The sequence below is a fragment of the Phalacrocorax aristotelis genome, chromosome 16 (assembly GCF_949628215.1).
Source record: "Phalacrocorax aristotelis chromosome 16, bGulAri2.1, whole genome shotgun sequence".
NCBI classification, from domain to species: domain Eukaryota; kingdom Metazoa; phylum Chordata; class Aves; order Suliformes; family Phalacrocoracidae; genus Phalacrocorax; species Phalacrocorax aristotelis.
In genome coordinates this window covers 10,076,780-10,102,545 of record NC_134291.1, presented here as the reverse complement: position 1 = coordinate 10,102,545, position 25,766 = coordinate 10,076,780, and the positions used below count along the sequence as shown (strand labels likewise).

General features: G+C 44.5%; 2 long non-coding RNA genes across 10 annotated transcripts in view; one reads left to right on the top strand and one right to left on the bottom strand.

Moving 5' to 3' along the window:
* The window catches only part of LOC142065352 (uncharacterized), a 31,044-nt gene extending 6,006 nt beyond the window's left edge, over positions 1–25,038 (top strand). For 2 of the 7 annotated variants that reach the window (XR_012663377.1, XR_012663381.1), the window contains exons 2-4: positions 11,621–12,367; positions 17,556–17,691; positions 19,862–24,390. This is a non-coding gene — a long non-coding RNA (uncharacterized LOC142065352). Of the gene's footprint in view, positions 1–8,540; positions 12,368–17,555; positions 17,692–18,581; positions 18,961–19,861 lie in introns of those variants that run through there. The other 5 variants (XR_012663378.1, XR_012663379.1, XR_012663382.1 and 2 more) reach the window with 5 other exon arrangements.
* The window catches only part of LOC142065353 (uncharacterized), a 106,139-nt gene continuing 82,837 nt past the window's right edge, over positions 2,465–25,766 (bottom strand). The window contains exons 2-7 of one of the 3 annotated variants that reach the window (XR_012663385.1): positions 23,986–24,057; positions 23,092–23,350; positions 22,290–22,440; positions 8,442–8,554; positions 6,878–7,918; positions 2,465–2,577 (exon numbers count right to left, since the gene is read on the bottom strand). This is a non-coding gene — a long non-coding RNA (uncharacterized LOC142065353). Of the gene's footprint in view, positions 2,578–6,877; positions 7,919–8,441; positions 8,555–22,289; positions 22,441–23,091; positions 23,351–23,985; positions 24,058–25,766 lie in introns of those variants that run through there. The other 2 variants (XR_012663383.1, XR_012663384.1) reach the window with 2 other exon arrangements.

The following is a 25,766-nucleotide window of genomic DNA, read 5'->3' as shown; positions in this document are numbered from 1 at the left end:
CACAGGGCTTTTGAATGCGATACTGTCAATAGGGTTAAATTCAAATATGCAAGTGCAGTAGTTTAAGGAATAAATTCCAGAAGCCGTTTAACGCTCAGCTTCATTACAGAGCGACGATCAGGTTGGGTTAGGCAGAATTGCCGTATGCTGAAACATCTGGAATAATATCACATTTCCCCAAAATGGAATTTTCTTTAAGAGCAGCAGCAATTGCTGATATTTGAGAGGGTGGAGCTAGCAGCAACCTACAAATGCTGGAAAATGAATTAAGAATTTATAGAGAGAAGTATTGAGGCTTTGTGAGGAATCACGATTTTGATTATGATCTCTTGTTTAAAACATCAGCTAATTCTGAGAACTGGGGCTTTCCAGGCTGCGGTGGTTGGTGGGGCAGTTTATGCTGGGGCCAGGAGCTTGGCTCCTTGGCACTTGCCTTTTTAGTCTTTTGATGAATTCCAGTGAAACAAGTTGTGGCAAACTGATTTGGAGCTACGGAGCCAGCATATGCATGAAAAATCTTGTATGAAAAGAGGGATTGTTTCATAAAGAAGAATTTGAATGTAGTTCAGTTAAAATATGCTCAATTTAAAACTAAATGCTATTTTGATATTTTATGAAAGATAAACGTTTCCTCAATTCTACCATTATGGGTGTATTTTAAGGATACTATAAAAGTAGATTTGAAGTCTCGGTCGCATTTAAAACTTTTTATTACAAAATCTGCTTTGGCTACAAAGATATTTGATATAATCCTGACTTCATCTGTTAATTTTGAAGGAAATGTTTCTCGACGAGGAAAACGTTCCCATGCAAATATCACAGTTGTACAGAACAAGAAACAGAAAGGTGCTTAATCACAAACGAGCTTGGCCATTTTAATTTACCATGGACCATAAAACCAAACAAATAATGTAATTTGTGAAAAAACTTAATCATATTTACAGTATCCTTTTTTTCGTTGTGGATTTTTCAGTGATACAGTTAATGGTATTCTACATAGTGCTTTCAATATACCAAGAGTGTCTGTTTCACGTGAGCTATCGTATGCACCCAAAAAATCAGCTTGAATGTACATTTTAAAAACAACTTTTATTAATTTTTTTGAACAATTGCACTGAACAATGAAATTCAACTTAGTAACTTAAGCTGAATTTCTTAAATCTGAGTTAGTAAAGAGCTTCCAGAACTTCATTCAAAATAGATTGTAACAAAGGACCAGAACTTCACTGAATCATTTCACAATGTTTGTTAGCTGCGACTCAAAGTGCTACACTGAGATTAGAATTGCGTTACTCCAAATCTCAGCCTAAATTTAGCTCCAGGATTCACATACTGCACTCGCTTCATTGGAAGAATTTGGTTCGCATGTAGCATATTTGAGCTAGTTTTGCATCTCCTTGGGGAATAAATTATAGCCTGAATGAGAACATTCACACACTTTTATGACATTAATGCTATATGCAGTCAGAGGTTCTGCATGCATTCAGCCCTTAAAACTAATACTATCTCTAGCCTCCTTCCAGGACTTTAATTTCTGTATCAATGGCCATTAAGGGCAGTGAGACACAACGAAACATTTTTTCTGACAGTGTTCCTTTGCAGACATCTTCGCAAGCGTAGTAATAAGCTTCTCACTTTAGAACTTCCACTGGAGCGAACCCTTTCCCTCCCAGCCCAGCCCCATGTGAGCAACTGCACTTGTATAGCGAGTTGTTTCGCATGCCCCAAATAAAAATGTAATAAATCCAGAGTAAGGAAAATGCTTATGAGCCAGTTTAAGGTGTTATGTAATACTAGTTACATAAAGTTTTGGATGTCTTTATACTTTTAAGTTGTTACTGCCTTCAAAAAGAACACAAACTGTAGTTTCATTTCAAAAGATCTGATAGAGGCTTAATCTTAAAATATAAATTGGGCTTGTAGATTGTCTGCACCTCAGAATGAATTTACAGCGCTCTCAAGAAACAGCAGGTGTGCCCATTGCTAAATAAAACGCCTCCGGTAAGCCAGTGGAGATGTCCTGATCCGTACCAGCTCAGGATTTGTCCCGTACTCTAATTTTGGTGACTGGTAATGCTTTTGGATGAACAGCCATAAGCACTTCTGTCACTTTAGAGCAGTATGTTCATAAACGCTTAGAAATGCTGTAACTTTCAAACCTTTTCTAACTTTGAAGTGCATTTTCCAAATGGAACTGTTTCATAGCTAGCTAGCTACCAGTGTTACATTAATGCTGAATTATGATCAGAATTATGCAGGCAGCAAGCACAGGTTTAAGTGCTTAAAATACATATAATGAGGCTGTTGCAAAGCACAGTGGGCTGTGCTGCAAGTTGGTGTAAATGGGCGTGAGTTGCACTGATTTATTCCCCCTGAAGTCCAGACCTGATGGGCCACAAACATAAGCAGTGCTTTTTAGAGACCCTGCTCGTGCAGCCAGGACCTCACCGAGGAGGGAGGATTTGCACGAGGGCTCCCTGTGCCTCTTGCACGTCGCCTGTGCAGTGCGCTGGAGATGAACGGGACGGACATGGTGACTGAGCGCTTCTCTCCTTTCCCCCTTGTGTAAATCCACACCTGGAAGGAAACACTTTAGTCCAGGTGAAAGAAGCGTTGTACATCCCAATACAACTTCTAGGAACAATCTCCCACCAGAATGATTTCCACAGCAACTAAAGATATGGCCAAATAATTTTTTTTTAATTAAATTTGCTACAACTTCACTATTCCAGGCATGGCTTTGAGTGTAAGCAGCACTGCTGTGCTATTCCTGACAGCCAGGAAGGAAAAGAGCTGAAAATAAAAGCAAAACCCAGTACCTTGATTATAGTGGCTGACTTGAAGTCAAATGAAAAAGAGCACCAGGCAGCAGGGAGCAGGCAGAAAAGGCACTGGGTTTCCACAGAGCGTATTCTTGCCAGCCAATCCTCGTGCCTGCTGCTTAGTCTGTAATGTCCGTGGTCTGTCAGGGCTGGAGGAAAAATACCTGTTGCCCACAGAAAGTACTCTGAGTCCAGCTCTGACCAACCAAAATCTTACTAATCACAGCAGGGGTGGGAGCAAGGCCTCTTGGTCATTAATGGTATTTTTAAAGGGATAGAATTTCCCCCTTTCCTAAGCATTTCATGCGCACCCCGTGCAGTATTGAAGAGCAGTGATAAACCTGGACACTGGTAGAGCTTTGATAACACCTCTCCCTCATTAAGTATCTCATTAAAAGTATCTGGCAAAAAGGTTCCTAATTCACCTAGGATGGAGTTCAGTTAACTTAATCTGTTTTAAAAAGAAAAAAAAAAAAAAAAAAAAAAGATGGGACCTTGGTCTAGGCTCTCTTGCGGCAGAGGGGAGGGGGAGATGGCCCAGGGTCAGTGTTCAACACTTGAAGGTGGGAGGTAGCACCCTCTGAAGTACTGCTCTTGGCCTGAGTAGAGGAAGTTTGTACAGTCCACTTTTAGGCACAGATGCTAAGAGGATGGCTCCCCACCTAATGGAACTTATGCAAATGGCAAGGCTTTTAACCACATGTTCCACTTAACTCTTCAATGTGCTTAATGGCTGTTATCAGGCATCTAAAACTTGCAGGTATGAAGCTGCTCCTGTCACCAGTCACTGTGGTGGTCAGGCACTAGTGCATGCCCACACAATTCAGCTTTTCTGAACATGCTGTGACTTTCTTCCAATCTAGCTGGCAAGTGCAGTATCCTGTCTGGTTTAGTTAACGCCATTCAGCAAATGAGGGCAGTGGTCCTGTGACTGTTACTGCTGTAAGGAGCTTCTGGATATACAGCGTTGGCCCCAAAACTAGTGCGCATTCCCAGTGGTTACTGAACCTGTGTCTGGCAATCTGGTCCCTTTAGAAAAAAACATTTCAAAGTTATCACTATGAAATAATGCTGAAATGAGAGAAAAAGTTGTGTAAATTCTCCCAGACCTACAGCACTAAGGCTACGTTTCCTAATATAGACTTCATTTCTGTGGAAGATTTTACTACATTTTGTACCAAAAAAAACCCAAACAAAAGCTGTAAACTTATAACAAGAGACCAATATTTCAAGTCGAGAACAACATAGTTTAAAAGCTCAAGGTCACCGTATTAGTGCTGTGAGAAGAGTAAAGGCACCTGGGCTCGACCAGCTGTCTCTCTGGGGACTCTTCTCTTCTCTGGCATGCCCTGGGGGCCAAAATAGGTGCTTTTCATGAATGTACTAGCAATAAACAACATGTGATGGAATCAGTTAGAAGGAGCAGCCAAAACGTTTTATCAATTATTGTATGTTTTCTTCCTCAAAGAAGGCTTCCTTCAGAGAGCCACATGCCTCCTGTCTTGTAATCAAATCCTGTGCGCTCTTAGTTGATTGTTGAAAATTGATTTGTACATGCTTTGCTCTAATTGAACCCTCTTGGCTTGTCAATATTCCATGATTTTACTGGGTGAGCTTGGAGCATGGGTGTTCCCCACGTTTGTGATGCCCCAGCTGGCAGTGCACGTGGGCCACATGCCTGCCTTGAGAAGCGGCTCTGGTCTGGTCCATCCAACCTCCCTGAGCAGGGATTTCCTTAGTCATAAAAGAGGCAGTTGTGTATTAAAAAAAAAAATAAAAAAATTGAGCTTCCAGGTCTGAGTCTCCTCTGCCTGACATGGATACAATTTCACCTTCCTGCAGTTATGATGAACTAGGAATAAGCCTTTGCTGGAAAGGTGGAAAAGCACAGTGAAAAAGATCCCCAGGATCATGTACGCTGTAGCTAATGAAATGTGAATTTACGTGACCACCCATAGCTGATGCATATTTTATGCTTGAGTTCTTCCATGTGATGAGACCACTGCTAGCAGGGGCAATAGGGGCAATGATATGCTTCATATTTCTTTTAGGACTTTGTACACTGCTCAGACATAAGGGAACTAATCCCCAAAATGTGCAAATGACATGAATGTAAGTTCTTACCTGGAGCCCTATTCAGGCAAAGTAAACACTATGCTCAAATCTTTTTCAAAGCTTGTGAATTGTAATGATTATCTCATGTTTTAATGCTAATAAATTCTGATAATATACATACTATTGTAATACCCGTAGTCAGTATTGGTGGGAATGTGGAGAGAATAGGTACAAAAATTAATTTAAAAGAAAGTCAGGAACCAGACTTTGGGTGAATTCTTTGGAGTGTATGACCACAGAATATTTTTTATATTCTTCCACTTATTGAGCCTCAAAAACTGGAAAATGGGGAGCACCAGGATACCTGACAGAGCCACTTAAAGCTCCAGGTCAGCAGCATGCTTAAGCACATGCTTAACTTTAAGCATGATTAATCACATCCCTGGTCCACAGAGTAATTAAACATGTGCTTATGTACTTTGTGCAGCACAGTACCAGCCTGCAGGCGTTCCCTCAATACTGGTGTGCCTGAGAAAGTGGTGAATCAGAAAGTGATTTTTGGCTGGAGTTTGGAAATGAGCTTAAAAGAGTTAGTTAGGCACCCAGGTCTCATTATATTTGAATAGCTATGGAAAAGCTGGTCTTGTTAGCAGAACTGTGTAAGTAGCAAGGTGTGGCCATTTACTTTCTGGTAATGCCGTAGTTTTGTTTAAAGTGAAATGATTGAAAAATCTCTTTTGCTTGGCAATTTCCTCATGCTCTCCTGTAACTCTCTGCTTCCCTCAATGCCAGCCAGACCAGATTCTGTTCCAGCAAAGGCCAAGCTGAGCAGCCTCTGGCTGGCAGCTTCTCCCTTAACTCGCTGGTCAAAATTTAGGTAGATTCAGAATTGGAGCAGCACTGGCAGGGTGATGCCAGCAGCACGGCTGCTTTTCCTGTCGGTCATCAGTCCAGGCATAGCTCTGCGATAATGCACTCCTCTGGGACCCAGCAGGCATCTCTGCACTGCTGCTTGCTATCTATACACCTACCAGCCTGCTCGGGTTTCTCTGCCATGCCCTGTGCCGGGGGCCACACGCCTGGGGTATGGCTGCACTAGTAAACCCAACAGCCGATGGCTGTGTGCGGAGCACGGTCCTGGGCAAAGCTTTGGCCTGGGACTCTTCCAGCCAGACCTGGATATGGTTTGAAAGTCAGCACGGGCCAGGGGCCATTATCAATAGGTTGTTTGGATGTGGACCCCCTTCGTTTGGTGGCTAAGAGACTTAAATAGGACAGCTGTGGCCAGACAGGGCTGGTGGACCATGCTCTGATTAATTTACTAGCAGTCACATAGCCTCTTCTAGCCAGAGCTCCTCCCCTGGTGATTTTCTCCTAGCGTTCTCCCTTCCTGCCCCTTTCCTTGTGCCAACCCATTTAAAACATTAGTCGTCACACCAGCAGCTCCCTTTTGAGTTGCACTGGGTGTTGCTCACATGCTCTTGGGCCATGCGATTTCACCAGGCAGCACTGCCACCCTTTTCTTTGCCAGCCTCAGCCAGATAATGGTCTCTTGCCACTCAAGGTGGGTGTAACACAGCGGCCTCTTTTTGATGACTAATTGTTTTATTTTATACACTTAAAGTCAGTTAGCTGCTTTAATTTCCTTGTTCTCTGAGGCCTCTGCATATAAATGCTAGCGAGATCACCACAATGAGGCAAGTCAGCACAGCATCAAACATTACTCTTCGAACTATTGGCCTCTATGTTGCTGAATGGTGGAAGGCTCGTTTTCAAAGCGGCATCCATGGAAAGTCTGCGTAATGTGTTTGATTATCCAACCTTGTCATTTTCAAATGGACCCGGTCAAGATTAACAGGGCCTAAATGTACCATCCCCTAAAAATAACTCTGGCTTTCCAGCTCCTCTGCTGATGTTGGGGGTGGGAGGGAGGAGAAGTGACGCTCCAAACTGAGGATTGCAAAGGAAGTGAAATGTAAAACGCACGTGGCCGAACTCACCCCTTGTCAGCCCCAGGGGGTGGGTGCTCATCCACTGGTGCACAGGCGTCTGTTCACTTTCGGTCCCAGCGCAGTGCACCCTCCTGTGCATTGGGTCCTCCAGGGGCCTCCGCTGGATCCCGAGGACAGGGAGCTGGGCCGCTCTCTCTGCTGACGACAGCAGCAGCGGGGATGTCATCTGTTCTTGGCAAAGTGAGAGGCTTCCGGAATTTTCCTAGTGTGTGTATTTTTGTTGTTTTCTTTTTGGGTGAAGGAGACTAATGAACCTGGCTTACATGGGCGCTTCTGGAGCATGCTTGGGTCTGCACAAAGGACAGCCCAATGAGAGTCGTAGTTTGTGCTGGCAGGACCCAAAGCCAATAACTGCTGCTCTTAGTAACTTGTTCACGGCTAACGGCATTTCCCAAACGCCGGGTGCAATTGTGCTGTGCTGCGGTCTCTCTCGGGGGCAGGACTGGCTGGGATGGATCACAATTAGTCATGCATTCGTTCTCCTGTACTGTACAGTTAATATTTTCTTGGGGATCTCTCATGTCATTTTCAAGACAGTGATCAGCCCTGTCTTGGTTTTTGAGAGAAAAATCTGAGACAAGCCTCTCTCCAGAAAGTAAACCCCACACGTAAGTGGTTTCTGGAAGCCTGCTTTGCCAGCAGTTCTCCAAAGCAGCTCATTAATTTCAGGGCCATGCTGGTATCAGTTATTTTGTTGCTGTTGTGTCCACTGGCTCATGCGCTTGGAGTCAGTTCCAGGTTTGGGAAGCATACAGTGCAGAGTCCTTGGAGCCCTGGTGCCTTTTCAGCTGCTCTGAAGGCAGCCCTTCATCTTTTTCAAGCTACCTAGAGCCAACGCTGCTGCCATCTAAAACCCAGGGCCGAAGATCTCTCTCTTCTGGGCAGAGCAGGATCAGCGGCTGTTGTTAAAAGTCTCTCCTGCGAGTGGGTGTTACTCATTTGGTTAAACCAGTCCATTCCAGCTGAGGATCTGTCCCTCTGTTTTGTGTATAGGACAATTTGTTTTCAATTTTTGTTTCTGAAAGGAAACTGTCAAGACAAAATTCACACTTAAAAAAATTAAGGGAAACAGCCCTTTGTCCGTTTCTAACAATTCCCTTCAATGACTAAAGCTGGAAGAATTCTAGAAACTGCAATAATTATTTACCTTCAGTTTGGTTTTGTGCTGTCTTGCATTTTCTGCATTTCAAAGCCAACACACCAAAAAGACTTCAGTCCCACATCACTCAGATAACATCAGTGTAACCTACAGACCTGTGCTCTGATGATTAAAACCTGATTGCGTGTTATCTGGAAGTGGAAGCGGGGCGGCAGGGAGCTGAGAGCAGCTTGGGCAGTATTCCCCTCTTCTAGCACACACACGGCCTCGTGCTTGGCTTTGCAGTCCAAGAAAGAACACATTAAGCCTCCACGAAGGGGGTTCCCTGGAGCAGCACACATCCATCCTCGCTGGAATCTGCCAACGACTGGATGCGAGTAAAATAAAATTGGGGGTGAGATAGCCTGCCCACACTGAAATCTGCAACAACTCCGATTACCTGCTTTTCTGTACCTGGGGTGTGCTCTGGCTGCTGGGGCTGTCGTCGTCCCCCTGGGGCAGGGGCTCATCTGATTTTCTTCCATGTCGGTAGGACAGTAAGTGCTGTAGGTCCTTGCCTAGGGCTCCTTCCAATTACAGAGAGTTGTTCATTGTCAATCCAAGATTTAAAAAAAAAAAAAGAACTTTTGAAAATAATAACAGCACGGATCTCATTTTAATATTAGTCCTAAAAACTACTTGATGCTTATTACAAAGGAATTGATTCCTTAAATGAATGAAGCAGCCATGAGTGCTGCTTTCAGTGTGGGACAGCTTGCACTCATGCTTTGCTTCTTGCAGGATCTGGCTTTTATGCTTCATTTAGGACACCAACGTCATTAGCATTGGGTTGCTGCTTTTTTTTTTTTAATTATTATTATACTGCTGTTGTAATTTTTTTTGAAGTTGCAAATAATATTTAGATCATAATCATGGCTCATGTTTTATTACCAAATCAGGGCATAGGGTTTGCTTTCATTTGACTTGCAAGCCTTAGAAGAAATTCTAAATGAAAATATGGTGTGGCTTTGTACAGTAATGAGGGGGTCTCAGGGTCTTTTTGCATGCCAGGTTGCCTGCTACTACGGAGTGTCATCCCTTGTTAGGATGGGTGAGGCTATTTGTCTTGTGTTGCATATGGCTGGGATCTTTGTGACTGCCCCAAGCCTCGACATTTCCATTGCGTGCAGAGCAGCCACGCTAGCCTGCCCTGCGTGTCCCTGGAGATGGCATGTTTGAACTGCAGCAACTCCAAACAAGATGCTGCTCTGTGTGGTTGAATGTGGCAGCTCAGCCTCTTTGTTTTGGAGCTGAATGTTAAACACACCGGTTGAGGCCAGCAACCACTTGGGCCCAGGGAGGGAGAGGGGGAGCTCCGCTCTGCAAGATCGCTGTGCTGCCGCTCGCATCGCACCTCACAGGTTTTCAGAGATGCTCAACCACCCCTGTTCTTCCTAGTCTGTAACTGGGAATGGGGAAGAGGGTCCTTTGCTAAGGGACGCAATGTCCTTACTGCAAGGGAGGGGGTGGGAGGAATCAAACGAAAAAACTACCAAAAAGCCCCCCCCAAAAAAAACCAAGAAAAGCCTTGAGAGTCCCTAGGGGTTCCCTGCTCTGCCACAAATGCCCTGGAAGCCCTTGAGCATGTCACACAGTCCCTCTCAAGGGTGATGGCTTGCAGGGACAGTTGCAAGCCCACCACAGGGATGGGGCCTGTCCCAGCATCCTACAGAGAGCTCATGGGGAAACAACAGAGCAGAATTGTGGGAATCTGCCTATGGTTTCTGTTGAGTCCACCTCCATCAAAATTCAAATTACTTATGAATTAAAAGGAACATGTTGCTCCTTGCCCTGAGGACACACTGGGCTGGGCTGGGATTTCCAGGAGGACTTGTGAATGAGGGTTGAAAATACCCAGCCAACTACTTGGCACCTTTTTAGTAGAGAACCTATAGATCTTTTTCAGATATTACTTAAGCTGAAAGTTCTTGAGAAATTGGTAGTAATTCCCTAATTAAAATCTGAGCCTTATTAATAAATTAAAAGCAACTGCTTCTGCAGTTGGGTATGTGGGTGTGACCCGCTCCTGCTGGGTGCTGCAGCTGGGCAGCTTTAAGCACCCTGGGGATGCCGAGCTGCGATGCAGGAGTGCAAGATGAGCAGTGCTGCCTGCACAAGCTGGTCAGGCCTGGGGTCTCTGCTATTCCTGGACAAAGTGCCAGTGCTCGTCTGATTGGCAATACCATGTGTATTTGCAGGAGAAGGTGTTATTTCCTTTTGCCCCAATGGTTTGGGGTATTTGAGGGCTGCTTGCAGCTAGCTGTGCCAAGCTTTGTTTGATGGCATTTCTGCCAAGTGACAGACGAGCCATCTGGCATCACGCTGAAACGCAGCGCAGCGTTTGCTTAGGAGGGAGCCTGCAGGGATGACAAAGCAGTTCCACACCTTCCGCTGGCCGTGTCATGGCTGGGCACCGGCGCTGGGGTGGTTACTGGGCATACTGGCAAAGTCGTTTGGGCCAGCATGAGATGGCACAGCCATGCTGGAGAGAAAGGCCTCTGCCCTCCTAGGGACGGACTGAGCGGCAGCAAGAAAAATGAGGGACTTTCAGGGGCAGCTGTGTTTTACTAACCCAGTCATAATGCCCCTAAAAATCCTTATTGTTCTTGCAATGGTCAACTGTGACCTCCGGCACGGGCAGGCCTGGAAGGAAAGCACTAGCGCTTGGGGCAGGGCAAGCATGGAAGGGCGGGCCTGCTGTTGGGAAGGCTTGCTTGCAAGTCAGAGCAGCGTTTCAAGCTGGGGAAAGTGTTTCTGTTGAGAGTGGAGCTGAAGGGATGTGTTTTTGTGAAGTGTGGTGGAGCATGTGCTTTGTGTGAAGCTCAGAGCATAAGAACTGGAGCACAAAGAGGGGGAAATGAAACAAACCCAAGTGCCTTCTCTCCCGTTGTGCCTGTCTTGCATTTCCCTCCACCGGAGTGAAATGCAACCAGAGATGCACAACCCCACCCTAGAGAAAGCCCGTACCCAAACCATTCCTCCTCCCCCGCCAATTCCTGTTTTACTCCTCTTTCAGCTAACTGCTCTAAGTCATTGCAGGTCTCTGCTCATCCATTGCACCTTTCTCTGAGCTTTATTTCTACTCTCATTTTTCAGATCAGACCAGGATGCAGTAATTGCGTGCAAAGAAGCAATTTGTTAAACAGAACAATAATATTCAATTATTCACCATCTTTATGCATTCTAACACTTCATCTGCATTTTTGAGAGCTTCTATACATTGAGTAAAAGTTTTTATTTTCATTGAACTCTGCAACAACGTTCAAAGCTTTTATCCTTTAATAACTCTACCTAGGGGTATGGATAGTCAAATTAATCTGGCCCCACAATAGCAACAGTCTCTTTCTCGCTGGTTGCATTACTCATTACCTTTTTGAAAAGGCTTTGTTTAAGGCTTTTATAATGTTTATCAATTGATATGTTTATCAATTAATTCTGCTTTATATGCCTATGCCAATAGATTAGAAATGCATGGTTTGTTTTTTTTTTTACAGTGACTACATAGCCTTGCTTTACACATCACTTACCTGTTTTTTGATTGGGTTAGATGACTCTGGAGCAAGATTTACTTATTTGTTATTTGTTATTCTCAGGAGCATTTCAGCTGCTTTCGTAAAGCTGAATTCTTTGTAAACAAGAAGTGACTAGAACCCTGAACTGAGTCCCAGGTCTTGCTTAACTTTGTAAGGCACACTGATGCTACGCCAGTTAAGGTATGGTATGAGTCAGGAGCTGTACCAGCTGCCATGGAATGAGCGTGTTCACATGAAGTCATCCTGCCTTAGCTATTGCAGAATCATCAGCTGTTCTGTGTAAGCAAGCCCTAAAAGACAATCCTTGTCCCAACGACTGTGTGACTAGATAAGACAAGACAATGGGCACAAGAAAGGCACCTTATTATCAGTTAAGGATGGGCACTGTTCAACCACCTGGGAACAAAGAAACTTGGGCTGCTCAAGGCCCCACAGGACTGTCCCAGGAGCATCCTTCCCTGTGGGCTGATTCCAGGAACACACCACTTTTGGAACTCTGTGTTTCAGGACTTGTTGCTTTGTCACCTTTGATTTCTGAGACTGCCCTATCATACGAAGCCCCAGACCCTCTGCTCCTCTCCACAAGGATTTTGTCATCTAGCAACTCTCACGTTTTTATCTAATACTGAAACGAGATGGAAGGACTTGAATGTTTCCTTGGCAAGGTGTGTGGATGGAATTAGTTTAATCTGTTCTGATATCTACCAAAACAACTGGACAGAATCACCTCAACTGCTAACAGGCTGCAAAGCAACAACCTACTGCAGTGGAATATTTGTGCTGAAAACCAGAAGACCAGGAATGAGGGTTTGTAACTTTTTTGGCTGTGTTTCTATGGTACAGTTTTTAGCTTTAGTATCACCACCTTACTCAAGATAAGTATATTTATGTGTTAAAATAAACACACTTTTGCTCTGAAATACTGGAATATGCCTCCCCAGCTTCTTCCTATCTCAGCTCTGCCACTATGAACAGAACCCACTCATGCATTTTAAAGTCAGAGGGATGAGTCTGAACCTCTAACAGAGGATGCTCACAGAGCAACTCCTGCAATTCATCCTGAAGCCAGGGCTCTGATGAATGGATCTTTTTCTTACGTGCTATGGGAACTGTGCCTATATAAATGTCTGACAAGCTGTTCCAGTGCTTTTTAACCTTGTGTCTTGTTCCTTATGGCAAGCTGCAATTGCCCACTTATGCATCTTGTACGGCCTCTGTGGACGAAACCCTTCATATATGTGACTGCATGTGGTGCATAGGAGAGCGCAGTGGTTAGGTGCTATTTTTATCCTATCTGTTCCTAAAACAGCTCTCCCAGCCACACAGGTCATACACATCCCCTCTAGTTGCCGTACTGCCTGGCAAGAGGGGAGTGTAGGTGCAGCAGAGGTCTGTAGGGACGCTTGGTACATGGCCAGGGTCTTATATGCAGGCGCTCTCCTGCATATCCTGCAGGTGGGATCCAACCCTGCTGGTGCCTCTTTAATGCTTTAGGACATTCTCAGCAGACCCATGAGTCTGTTTCTCTGTGCTCAGGCTAAGCCACTTAGATTTTGAGGACAAATTTGGCTGGCTTTTCTTTTTAAGTTCAGTGTCATTTAGCACCTCTGATTTGGCTTGGAAAAATGCAGAAATGCCTAAAATAAAGGTGTTTTGAAAAGTACATGCAGGCAATCATGGTTTTTTTTTTAGACTTGGGCTCAGGTGATGCCATCAGCTTCTACGGCACTTAAGCTCTGCGCCAGACTTCCTTGAAGTTACATCCCTAGTCTATGCTAAGTAGTATGGCCATTAAACTAGACCCTACTGAAATAAAACACCCTGGTACTTGCATGCACGCAATTCTTTCCCTAAAAAATGGGTAACAGTGGAGGAACTAAACTCGAGCTGCTATTCATATGCACCATCTAGATTGGTAATAGTGTTACAACAGCCCACAAAGAATAGACCCAAAGCAGCAAAGAGTAAAGGTTGCAGGGTGAGATCCCAACAGGGAAAAGAAAAAATCAAATTGCTCTTCAAGTACAAGCAATTCTATTAATGTCTTTCAAGCACTGGTGTTCCAGGTACAAGGGGTCTTTTGCTGTAGGGGACACTTTCTGAACTGCCCTGTAATATTATCAGCTGCTTTCACAACTCCTGTCCAGAATAGTTTAATGTGGTACATTCAGTCAAACAGAAATTGTATGTCAGCCACATGAACAGAATTAAACCAGTGCAGGCAAATTTGGTGCTTTTTTTACTGAAGCCCTTTCTGTTTCTGAACTGCAGCCCTTTGCTGTAGTTTCTGATGAATAGCTGTGTCACAGAGGAAACATGGTTATTTAGGCAAAATTTTGTCAAAATGTAAACATTTAATTTTCAGCAAGATGGAAGAAATCCAAGCTTTCAAGGAACCTTTAGCTTTAGCAGGTCGTTGTTGGGCTTTGTCTTTTTAATTGGACCAGAATTGGCCATGTTTAACTAAGAGAACATTCACAGGAGTTGGTGGGAAAGAAACAGCAACCTCTCCAGTGGGACAGCTGAGCCAGCCTTCGCATGAGCTGGACCCTGTTCTGCTGCCCAGTTGGTGTTGCCTGGGGTTCAAGGGTTGATACTTGGTACTTTTTAAAGAGGAAAACCAAAACAAATGCCCAGCAAAGTGAACAGACTTCCCTGAGTCTCAAGTACAGAACCTCATCAGCTGAGTTAGGATAGCTGGCTTGTGTGCCTGCCTTTCCCTGCAACATCAAGTTTGAAAACTTTGTTATGTCATTGTAGCAGGATTTGTCTTCCTAACCTGAAAGCCAGGAAGACAGAACGTTCTCTTGTTACTGAGGCTGATGCTGCTTTATATGCGGCGTTAAAAAAAAACCCAAGAAAAAAAAGTACATGCTCTTTCCTGACTATTAAGGATACAAGAAAAAAGATTGGTGGGATTCCAGATAAATAATGCTGTCAGGTGTAATGAGTTAAATCCCACATTACAATTGTTGGTAGTCCTCTTGACTATTTGTCATGGTGCCCGTGACCTGACACAGCGTGACAAACACTGAAGGGCTCCTTCAAGACTAATGTACCTGCAAAACTTTCTCTATTTTTTATGTTCCTATTCCTGTAAACTTCACTTAAGGTCTCTGTATGCCAGCTCAGGCTGGTTCTTTAAGCTCAATAGCAGCATGTTCATATATAAAGAATGCAGAGAAATTCAGAATTGTAGCAATCTGATTTATAATTAGGGTACCGGTAAGCCCATGGAGATGGGCACGATGCATTTATTAGCCTGAAATTCAGGAAAGGCAATGAAGTGTCCTCTGCACACCCCCAGGCTCCTCAGGCGGCTCACGTGCCTCATGAGAGAAGCTGAGAAGTACAAGGATTCACTTCGCTCCTGAATCTGTGGATGAGCAATTTGTTTTCTCCTTAAACTTCCTGTGACTTTTGTTCAGCATTTTTAAAGGAAAAATTAAAGAAAGACTTTTTGGTTTCTACAGCCTACAGTTTACAAATATACTCCTAGTTCATCCACTTTTGATGATTCATTCACTTCTCCCACAACATACTGACATCCTCTAATTAGTGCCAGCATATACAAGAGGAATTTTTATTCATTACATAATAAAAAGTGGAACAGAGAAGGACTAATGGTACAGTAGGGGCCAATGACATTTTTGGTGCTCCCTTACATAGGACAGGTTTTGGCCACCAGCCTGTAGGCACAACAGCCGCCACACATTCAAACTGCATTATAGGTTGCAATATATTCTGATATTTAGGTCTGGTGGCATGGATCTTATGCTACATGTAGAAAAGTAGCAAGTGTTTTGTTCCATGACAGATGAGAAGCAAAGCTATAGATTCCAGCATGTGCACTTCCAAGTAGTTACAGCTTGCTCTTAATTGGGGAGAGGAAGCCAAAGGAAATCACATGCATTGGAGTCAAATACCATTTTTAGGAGTGGGAACTGTATGTGTATTTCAGCAGAGATTAAAATAGCCAGAGACTGAGGCACAGCAATGATTAATGGCCTCTTTCTGCAAGCTGAGGACATGTCCTACAGAATCTGGCCCTCTTGAGAGACACTCATGAAGTACAGTTTGGCCAAGCACATTTTAAAGGCATGACCAGGAATTCATTGGTTAGGCTTTATTTTCCTTTATGTTGCGGATCATCTATGTCATGTGGCTTGAATTATTAGCTCCTATTTCTGAAGTGCGTGATGTATATAAGTGGCTCTAACCCAGCCTGACCCAGAGGGCGGTGGTGTATCCCCACAGCCAGCCTACCCGCAGGGCAGGCAGCCTGGCGATGTTACAGTGAGCCCTCACACTGCACGCTAAGCCTGGTGCTGCAGCTGGAATGCAGCCAGCCGAGCAATTGTTGTAAAGCCTCTCAATTTTTCTGACTCTCTTCTTGATCACTTTTTTTTTTGACTTTTACTTCTTAAACCCCTGCCTGCCCTCTGGCCAGTGCCTAGCCATACCACTGAGTAGTGACTTTTCTTGGGAGGAGCAGGCAAGCTCCTGATGGAGGATCCCGCAGCATACCTGTAGGTGAGCTCGGAGGCCCTGACTCTATCCTGTCCTCGTTATGGCACAGAGCTGGTCACCTCTGGACTGGCCCAGCCGAGCCCTGGAGGAACAGCCCCATTAGCAAGACTGTTTCGGCCAGCCTCAGCAGGGCAAGGCAGGCCACCAGTGCACTGCAGCAAGGCTGGCACTTTCTGGGCACGTGATTATTTGATGCCAGAGAAGTTCCCCAGAGCCACCAAAGCTCCAGCTGTGGGCAGGGAGGGCTTGGCATGGTGGAGCCACACTGAGGGTGCTGGGGAAGGCTGAAACCTACGCGGGGGGGGGTGAGCTGGGGGGTGGTGGGGGGGGAGGGGGCTGCTTCACGCTCCACCCTCACTCGCTGTGTGGCAAAAAGTACAAGCTTAACCTCTACATGCCTCCCACCCTGGCTGAACCAGCGATAGGAACCTCTGTCTGTTTCAGTGGGTTTCTGCAGTTTCTGCTGAACAGACTCGCAATAAATGAGTACAAGGTGTTAAAGAAGGATGCGCTAGTGGGAAAGATCCAGCTGAACCAAAGCTTAGATAGAAAACATGTGCATGCCGAGAGAGTGTGCACCCGCTCCCCGGTCCCACCCCTGGCCCCGCGCAGGGTGATTAATGCTTTACAGAAATGCTGGCCTGTTTTCAGGGCTCTGACTTGTCCTTGAGCATCTCTATGGCCTGACCATCCGGTGGGGTTTTCGCTGCAAGAAGGAGGCCAACCAAGAAGCTGAGTGGCACCAATTAATGCAGCTGCCCTAGTCCTCCATCATGCTGACACCACTGATTTGCCCATTAAGGATGTCTTTTCCTGCACAGAGCCAACAGTACAAGGCATTACTATAAGAAAACTTGAAAAGGACAAAAGTAACTAACGTCTGGGAATTCCTCAGGTTTTTCCGGCTGCAGAGGAGGGTGAAAACTGTCAGCTATGAAAAGTTTATAGTTTATGCTGTTAAACAAATCATCATTTGTCAACAGGTAGATGAATTATATCCAATTCCGCTGGCAGAGCCAGAACTGATTTTTTTTCCCCCCAATACTATTACATAGTTAACAGCTGGCAGAAAACTGGCAACCAAGGCTGTGCTCAGCTGATAAATAACCCAGTGAGCCTCAGAGCAGAAGACAAAGTATCTCATGGAGCAACTGCAGCTCATGCTGGAATGTGTTGACCAAACACTTGTTAGCAATCAATGTACAGGCAGAGAATTGCTTGATGAAAAGGTACTAGAAAACTGTTATTTAAATAAGACACAGATTTCCTAGGGTTATCAAAAGAATAAGCCAGGTTTAGGTCTAAGAATATTAAACCACAGGCGCAAACCAGCAAAGCTTAGCATCTCTCGCTCATTGAAACTGAGAGTCTGGTAATAATGAGTGAAATGTCCCAACCAATTCTAAGATACGAAAGGCAAGCCAGAAAACCAACAGTGAGAAATATTTTTATATTTGTTTCACAGCTCCCAAATTCTGCTGGAGAATTTTCCACTGTTCCAGATGTTTTTCTGAGGGAGCGAGAAAGACATACTCTGATTTCAAATGCTGTGTTGCCTCTAAGCCCATCAGACCACACTGTACCACCTGGGAGAAGGAAAGGTAACAAGTGAAAATGCCCCATCAGGAGCTATTGCTTCAGACTGGAGCTCAACGCCTTGTACAGCAGCATATTACTGCCCTGTGTTCTGTACTTAACACTGCTCTTGTTTTTGTCTCTGATTTGCATGTTATTTTTATCATGGGTAAGAGCAGGAATGTGTGTGTCTGTGAGAGAATGAGCATGGGGCTGCAAGCTTCATCTCAGTGCAAATAATATTTTGGCAGGAAACCTGCAGGAGATTAAATTAGGGGCCTAACGACTGAATATTAAAACATTTCAAACTTTGAGTTCCTTTAAATAAGCACCTTCAAAACAAGGAAGCAGTCTGACAAAATTAGCAAGTCCGAAGCACTAAAGGAATCCACTAAGGGTCACTTGTTTATTGATGCAGATTTAAAAGGACCTTTTTTATTATTTTTATTAGTAGCTGTATATGTCAACATGCTATTTCCTCAATGCATTTTGAGTCCAGATTAGCTAAAGTTTTAGGTGTTGGCAGACTTGCTACAATAGAAGGGAAATGCCAGTGGAATAACTTTAAACATGATCCAATCCCTGATGATTCATTGGATGTGTTAAAATTTCCTTTGAGACCATGTAAGTAATGCAGGGACTGGAGTGCAGAGTGCCTGTGACTCAGCTCTCTGCAAGGCAACGGGAGGATGTCAGAATTACTCACTGGGACAGGAGGAATCTCATTTATCTATTTATAGGCAAGGCTGAGATGAGCTTGTACCATTAAAGAGCTGAGTTTGCCAGTTCCCATAAGTGGAGGAGGGAAGGACCTCAGTTTAGCTGTTGAAATAAAAGCTTCAGCATCAGCCTCCTTTTTTTCCCCCCCCTTTCCCAAACCTGATGACTGTCCAGTTATGTTTTCTCACACTCACAGAAGCAGCACAGGGCACCCAGCCCCGGGCTCCCGGCCTGTGCCAAGAGCAGAGCAGCCCTGTGAGCCTCTGGCCCTGGCCGCAGGCACCAGCTGTCGCTCCCAGCCCTCCCGAGGGGCCCGTGGGATCACCCAGTACAGTGCCCAAGGTTGGGGGAACTCCTGCTGCCACAGGGGCATTACTGTGGCATGTATCTGGCTACAGCTTTCATTAAGGATGAACTTGTCAGAGGCCAGTGCCCAGTTTGCCAAAACCACGTCTACTGCATGTTTCTGTTTGAAGATGTACAGCGTTATCCCTTGGCCGGGCATTTTGACTGATGGGCCATTGGAAGAGGAAAGGGCCCAGGAGCTGAGCACATCGCCTGCTTCCAGCTCCCAGGTGAGAGACAGGGAAACCGCACAGAGGCAGTGACACTGCCAGCACGAGGACAGCAGTTCTTGAAGACATTGTTTCAACTATCTAGGGTCAGGCTTGGGAGGTGAAAAACAGTGATGTTTTGGGGTAAAAAGAGCTCCAGGCCACAGTAAAATGTTGTAGTGGCACTGTTTCTGTAATACAGCTGGCACTTCATAGGACACAATTTTTTCCTTCATAAAAACAAGATTACTACTTGGTAGGGGCAATGTGAGTCTCAGTTGTTTACCACACAGCTCCATCTCTGGAAACACATTTGTGGTGTTGGTCCAGGCCATTCCTTTCAATTCCCTGCATGTAACCATCACCATGGCTGACTCCCTAGCCGTAAAGAAGTTATCTGGGAAGACAAGGCTCTGGATTACTGATCCGGTCTTCCACTATTACAGTCAATTACATCATATCAGGCTTTTTGGCAGCTCTTCCGGCACTTCATTTTAAATTTCCAGCCTTAATATCATTTGTTCTTGTGCCAGCATCATAATTTAGTTTAAACAATTCTCTTTTTTCTCCGATCTTTACCTATCAGATGTATTTACTGAAAACAATCCTATCTCCTCTAGTCTTTGTTTTGAGAAACTCAACAAATGAAGCTCTTCTAGTCTCCTCTTGTTCAAAACCCTCTGATCATCCTCAATACCCTCCTCTGTACCTGCTAATCTTCCTTGAACATGAGTGAACCTGTATCTTCTAGGACTGTGTTTGCTTCTCCATATCAGATCGGTGGCTCAGTTATCCCTCGGAGCAAGTAATTCTCTATGTTTTTTTCTACCACCCTGCTTTTGTCATTCTCAAGTGAATAATGTGATAGTCTAGTTATTAATTTCTAACTGTATGTCTTTATACTTTGTCTATTCTATTTCAGACAAATTCTGCCATTCAGTTATTGCTGATTGATGTTCTGATCCTCCTCTGTTTTAACAAAGCCTGTGTCCTCAGCAGACTTCTTTACTACATTCCTGCTGCTGCGGAGAGTCATTAACAGCACAAGTGGGCTCAAGACTGACCCTTGAGGAGTTCCTCTTATTAACTGCCTCTGTCCTGCATTTCTCCTTTCCACAGAGCTCCTTGTCATTTGCTTTAGCAGTTCTGCATTCGCCATCCACACTAATCCCCATCTTCTCAACTTCAACTAGTAATTTCCCATGTGGTATAATATCAGATTCTTGACTCAAGTCTGGATAGAGTAAATCACCTGTATTTCATTTGTCTAGGAAAAAAAGTCAGTCATCAAAGAGAAATATGAGGTTAAGCTCAGCTTCTTTAATGTGCCAGTTCTTTCCAAATTCTGGGATGGAAATCTGCCAGTGCACCTTGATCTGAGCACACTGAATTCGTTAAGCTTTTCCTTCCCTCTTACATGTGATAATTTTCATTCCCTTATGTATGTTCCTACTGGAAATCCTGTCTTTACCCTGCTGTTCAATATGATAATCTCTACTGAAAATGCAGGCAAAGTGTTTTTAATTCATTTTTAGGCCATATGTAGACTGGTCTAATATCAACCCCATTCTCACTACATAATGACCACATTTGTCCTCTTTCTCTTTTGTATTTACCTAGCTGAAACCTTCTGCCATCTATTCTATTTCCTTTTCAAAGTCTAATTCACAACTTTACTTTTGACATTTCTCATTCTACCCCTACACTTCCTGACCTCAGCAAAATAAAATTGGATGGCGGAGGCAAATATTGCCTCCAGTCTTCTGCCCCGCCACTCTTCTCTGATGCCGCCCTTGTGGCAAAGATGACAGAATACCTCATAAAGCAGGTCCAGAACTGCTGGACTGAACATGTCACTGGCACGACGGCTGTTCAGGACCTGCTGCGTAAGCTGCTTAGTCAGCCCCGTGCCATCAAAGAGCAAAGCAGGTGGTCGTTCCCTGCAGTGGTTCCCCTCCAGACATCTGATTTCAATCCCTGGCTGCATGTGAACTGAATACCCTCTTGCTGATCAGATCTTTTGCCCATTCCTTGCTTGCTCTCAGTTAACTCCCCCCATGTGTTTGGGGCTGGTTATTTATCCCACCAGTTTTGGTGTGTTTCCCTTCAGGGTTCATCCTCCTGCATGTTCCAGCTAGTTTCGGAATCCAGTTTCCATCACATTCAACTTCTCAGCTCTTCAGTGCAGTCAATTCCACTAATTAGTTCCCTTAATTTCTCAACATTTGCCCTTTTTGAGATGAATGTTTGGTGTGTGACTACAGACAGTGCTGGAGATTCAGCCCTAATGAGGTACATTTAAAAGCTCCTGTTTCTTAACCAGAGTCTTCAGAGGCTCTGGATGACTCACAGCTCAGTGCTTTAGAGACAGTGAAAGAACGCCACTTGCCTTTCTGTGCATGTGAGACTCCATATCACCGTAACACTTCTCTGTATTAACTAGCATTTTCATTTTACGGACAGCTGGGACATGAAGAGCCTAAAGATCGCATTTCAGAAGACACTGCATTGTATGAAGAATTTGTTAAGCACCTGAAGTGAAGTACAACGCTTCCTAACCCCACTGAGATCACTGCAGCAGTCTAACCTTGCACACTTGAAAACTAGGTGTCTGTGCCAAGCTATTTGCTTTGAATTCTGTCTAGTTCTTGAAGAAAGCAAAGCACATCCAGACTGCAGATTGACCTGTCCCAGACACACAGCCAAGGCGGGCAGCAAAGGCCTAGCTGAGACTGGCTGTACAAGGCCCTGCCCTCAAAACACTTTGGAAAAATATATCAGTCGCCTTTAAAAATCCAAGCCTTACTGTCACTTAGGGTATCTGTATTGAAAGTGGGATTTGAGCCTCAGCAGTGGGCCACCTACTCACTCACTGATTTTCCCCACTCCCTTGAGAATCCCTCCGGGACCCTGCCTGGGACATGCATTGTTACTTTAGCTGCTTCTTCAGCTGCAGAATGGCAGCAGTACTGCCCTCATTTCCCAAAACAGGGCGAGACTGACACTACCACAGCACTAAGGCCAAATTGCCATCCTAGATAGATGAAAGCTATCTTCCACTGGCAAAGTGGTGCATGTTCAAACCCTGTAGAAAGAGATTAAATGGCAGGGCAAAGCAAATTCCTCTCCCCTCCCCTCCCCTCCCCTCCCCTCCCCTCCCCTCCTCTCCTCTCCCCTCCCCTCCCCTCCTCTCCCCTCCTCTCCTCTCCTCTCCTCTCCTCTCCTCTCCTCTCCTCTCCTCTCCTCTCCTCTCCTCTCCTCAAAAATACTTCAGAGTGGAAGAAAACAGTGGCCCCCTCCCAGAGCGTGTCTGCCTTGAATGCCCACTGCTCTGCTGGGCACCTACTGACCTTGGCAGTGTCACAGGACTCGTGTTTTTTTACAAGAGTAACCTCCTTGTGAACAGGCTCTTTGCTTTGGGAAACACAAAGCAGTCTTGTCTTCCAAGTCCAAGCCTTCTTTTCACGTCTGTTTATTCCTTCACTAGCATTTATTTTTGGCCTCGAAAGAAAAACACAAGTCCACATTAAAGGGATGGTGTCCAATTAAAACCCACAGGCTGCACCACACCTTTGCTCCCCCTTTGCAGGGGAAGGCAGTAGAGGAGACTAACAAAAATAAAAAGAGAAAAATCTATAGCTTGTTAGGCACAAAACTGCTTTTGCTTTCTAGTGCAAAAGCAGCAGAGCATCCTCAGAAGCACATAGCAACTGGTCAAATAGGCCAGAGCCTGGATGCCTGAGGCTTTTTTGTAATCGTAATAACAAGCCCAGGGGCCACATTTCCATTTGTCTTGGAAGGCCTTTCCAGCTGGGATTGCTCAGGAGAGTGAGACACTGATGTTCCACAATGTCGTATTCTGTTTGTGGTGGGTCTCTTTGGCAATCCCAGACTTTACGACATTGCCTGTCAATGACACCAAAACAGAAATACACCCTTTCATGCCTATTCTGCGCTGACACCACAACCCTTCTGGCTACTGGAGAGCCAGCATTTCAGCACAAGTCTTATGCTGCGTGAAAGAGCTTAGGAGGGGTTGCAGGTGATCGCTGCCTCCCGAGACCAGCGCCAGCCGCATGCGCACTTCCTCCCTGCTCAAGGCTAGCGCCAAGCCAAACAAAAGCACTTAGGCTACCAGTGGATTATGCTCACCTGTTTGACTTTGCAGAGGAGAAATATTCACGGATCCAGTGCCAGGTCTGTGCCTGTCACCTCCCAGCAGAGACTTGGGACTGTGTGTGGCCTGATGCAGCTGCAGAAGGGCCATCTAAGGGCTCACAAAGCTGAAGTCTGAGGCACAAAGTTCAAGGCAGAGGTCCTGTATTGTCAGTGTGTGTGGTCAAGACCTGCCTTCCCTTGGGAGAGGCAGAGGAGGAGAGCAGAACTGCATCAGGAGCTCTTCGGACTGGATCTGCAAGAGGAAATAAGTTCACTTTGGAAATGACTATGTTTTGGGCCACCCATCAGCTTTCAGCATCCCACATCAGGCAATTGCACTCCCTTCCTGCAGCACGGTGACTTAATTAGGCACCTGAGAACAGTTTTTAAAGCACCCTGCTCTCAAGACCTATGTGACAGCAACTGCAGCCCTGTTCACTGAAATCAGTGGGACTCTTCCACAGGCCTGGTTCGTCTCCCTCCTACATCAGTACATTATCTTTTAGGTCCATTGACTTCTATGAAATTAGAGCTGCCAGGCCCTGGATGTCCATGAGGGCACAGCTGGGCCAAGAGAAATAGCAGTAGTGACACTTGAAGGTTATAGAAATAGAAACCCTCAAGAAAGACGGTGTCTGCCTTGCACACTTAGCAAGGTAGCAGAATACTAATGGTGCACCACTCATAATAGTGTAAGTGCTTCTGGATGCTTGGCCGACTTCAGCAAGGGGCACTTTGAGAAGGATAAAACTGCATTTTCATTGCTGAGAATCTTTCTTCAGTAATAAGATGTGCCCATGGGATGCTGCTAACATATTGGTATTGTCTGCAGTGAGTAGGTAGGAGTTAGGGTCTTATATTGCTAAACTGTGTACACAAAACACTTACCCCTGAATATCGTGTTAGTCCAGACCCAGGATTTACAAACACAGAGACAGCCACAGGTGGGATCCCATGAATCTAGAAAGGAAAAAAAAGGTAATTTTGTATTCTTTCCTTTACATATAAAACATCGTTAAAATACTTAGAAAAATAGATGCATTGTATCAGTAACTGACAAATTAAGAATGCGGTCATGGTTGTTCAGGAACCCACAGCCTTCTTGCAATACCAATAATGATTATTTATAGCCTACTATGCAAGGAAATTAGTCCAGAAAAACTGAATGATTATGATGTAATACAGTCATCCCAAGAGAGGAGTCTAGTGCAAGGTGCGGGCAGCCAAGATCTCACACCATTTTATTGTCTTGAATTACAAACTTTATTAAAAGTACTGTTTGTGTATTTTGTACAGAATGTCTCCGTTCCTCTATAACAAATACCCATTCTACCCCTGCTGAATTTCATTGAAGCTACTCCTGATTTATACTTCAGATCAGAGGCAGATCCATATTACTGCTTTATATATAAATCTCTTAGCTGCCTATTCACAAGGCTGTACATCTTGGCAAAAGAATGAGTTGAGAATGAGCTGGGCGGCAGACTAGCTATTAGTTTTGATATTGCCATAGCATCTGGAGAAGCTACATGCAGTACTAACACAAGGCATGAGAAGTTCTCTGCTCTTGAAAAGAGCTAACAAAGAAAATAGATAGAGGGTGGGAGGTAAGGAAGAGCCACAGAAAAGAGAAGTAGCTGTACAGCGTCACATAGCAGGCAACCAAGAGAGGCAGGAGCAGATCCCTTGTCTTTCAGCCCTCTCCAGCTTCACACTGCCTTTTGGTGCTTTCTATTTCTGCATGTGGATGTGATGCATCTTATATAGAAGCTCAATCCAGAAAAAGAAAATGGATTTTTCTTATTTGTCAAAAGAACCAGCTTTCTGCTAGTTGTGCAAACAAATTCTTTCCCCTGATTAATACCTGTCTCCTGTGCTAAAGACGTCAGTCGCTGCATGGATCAAATCCTAATAAAGCAAAGCTCTCTTCTTAGAAAAGAACATGTTTTCCATTCTTTCTGCTAACATTCCTCCTCACAATTGCCCTTGTTTAGCACTATGATAATTTTATGATGCAGTCCCAACATAACTTACAGTACTTCCCATTATTGTGTGCCACAAGTGTTTACAGAGCCATTTTTGTGGTAGATACCAGCCTTTAGACATTCCACATTTCCTTTTTCACTGGAGCCAATCACACACTGTTCAGTACTGAAATGCAAGTCTCTAATTAATTTATACACAACAAAGTACTTCAGCCATTGCAATAATAATGTAATGGAGAACAGCCCATTAGCAAAAACCTGCTATCTAGCATGGACAAATTATTTTCTTGTCATGTTTCCATCAATATTAAAATCCATTAATCATCTTCTAAAAAAAACCCACACAAAACCCTACCCCAAGTCCAAACTGCCTTTATACTTTGCCACTAGTGCTAAGGATGTCTATATGGGATACCCGGGCTTGCTTTCTCTCACAGCAAGGAAACCTCTCTGATACACTGAGAAGAACTGGGTCTTCACACCACAGGGGACTTCACAACTGGTCTAACTCCTCTAATACTCTCTTTCTAGAATCAAAATATAATAGCCCAGTTTTAACAAAAAGAAATCAAGACTAAATTCAATATATTCTGAAGGAGTGAAAATTCCTAGCAACAGCTGAAAGGGAAGTGGAATTCATAAATACCTCTTTCATCTTTATCAAATTGCTATTCAGTGCAGTTA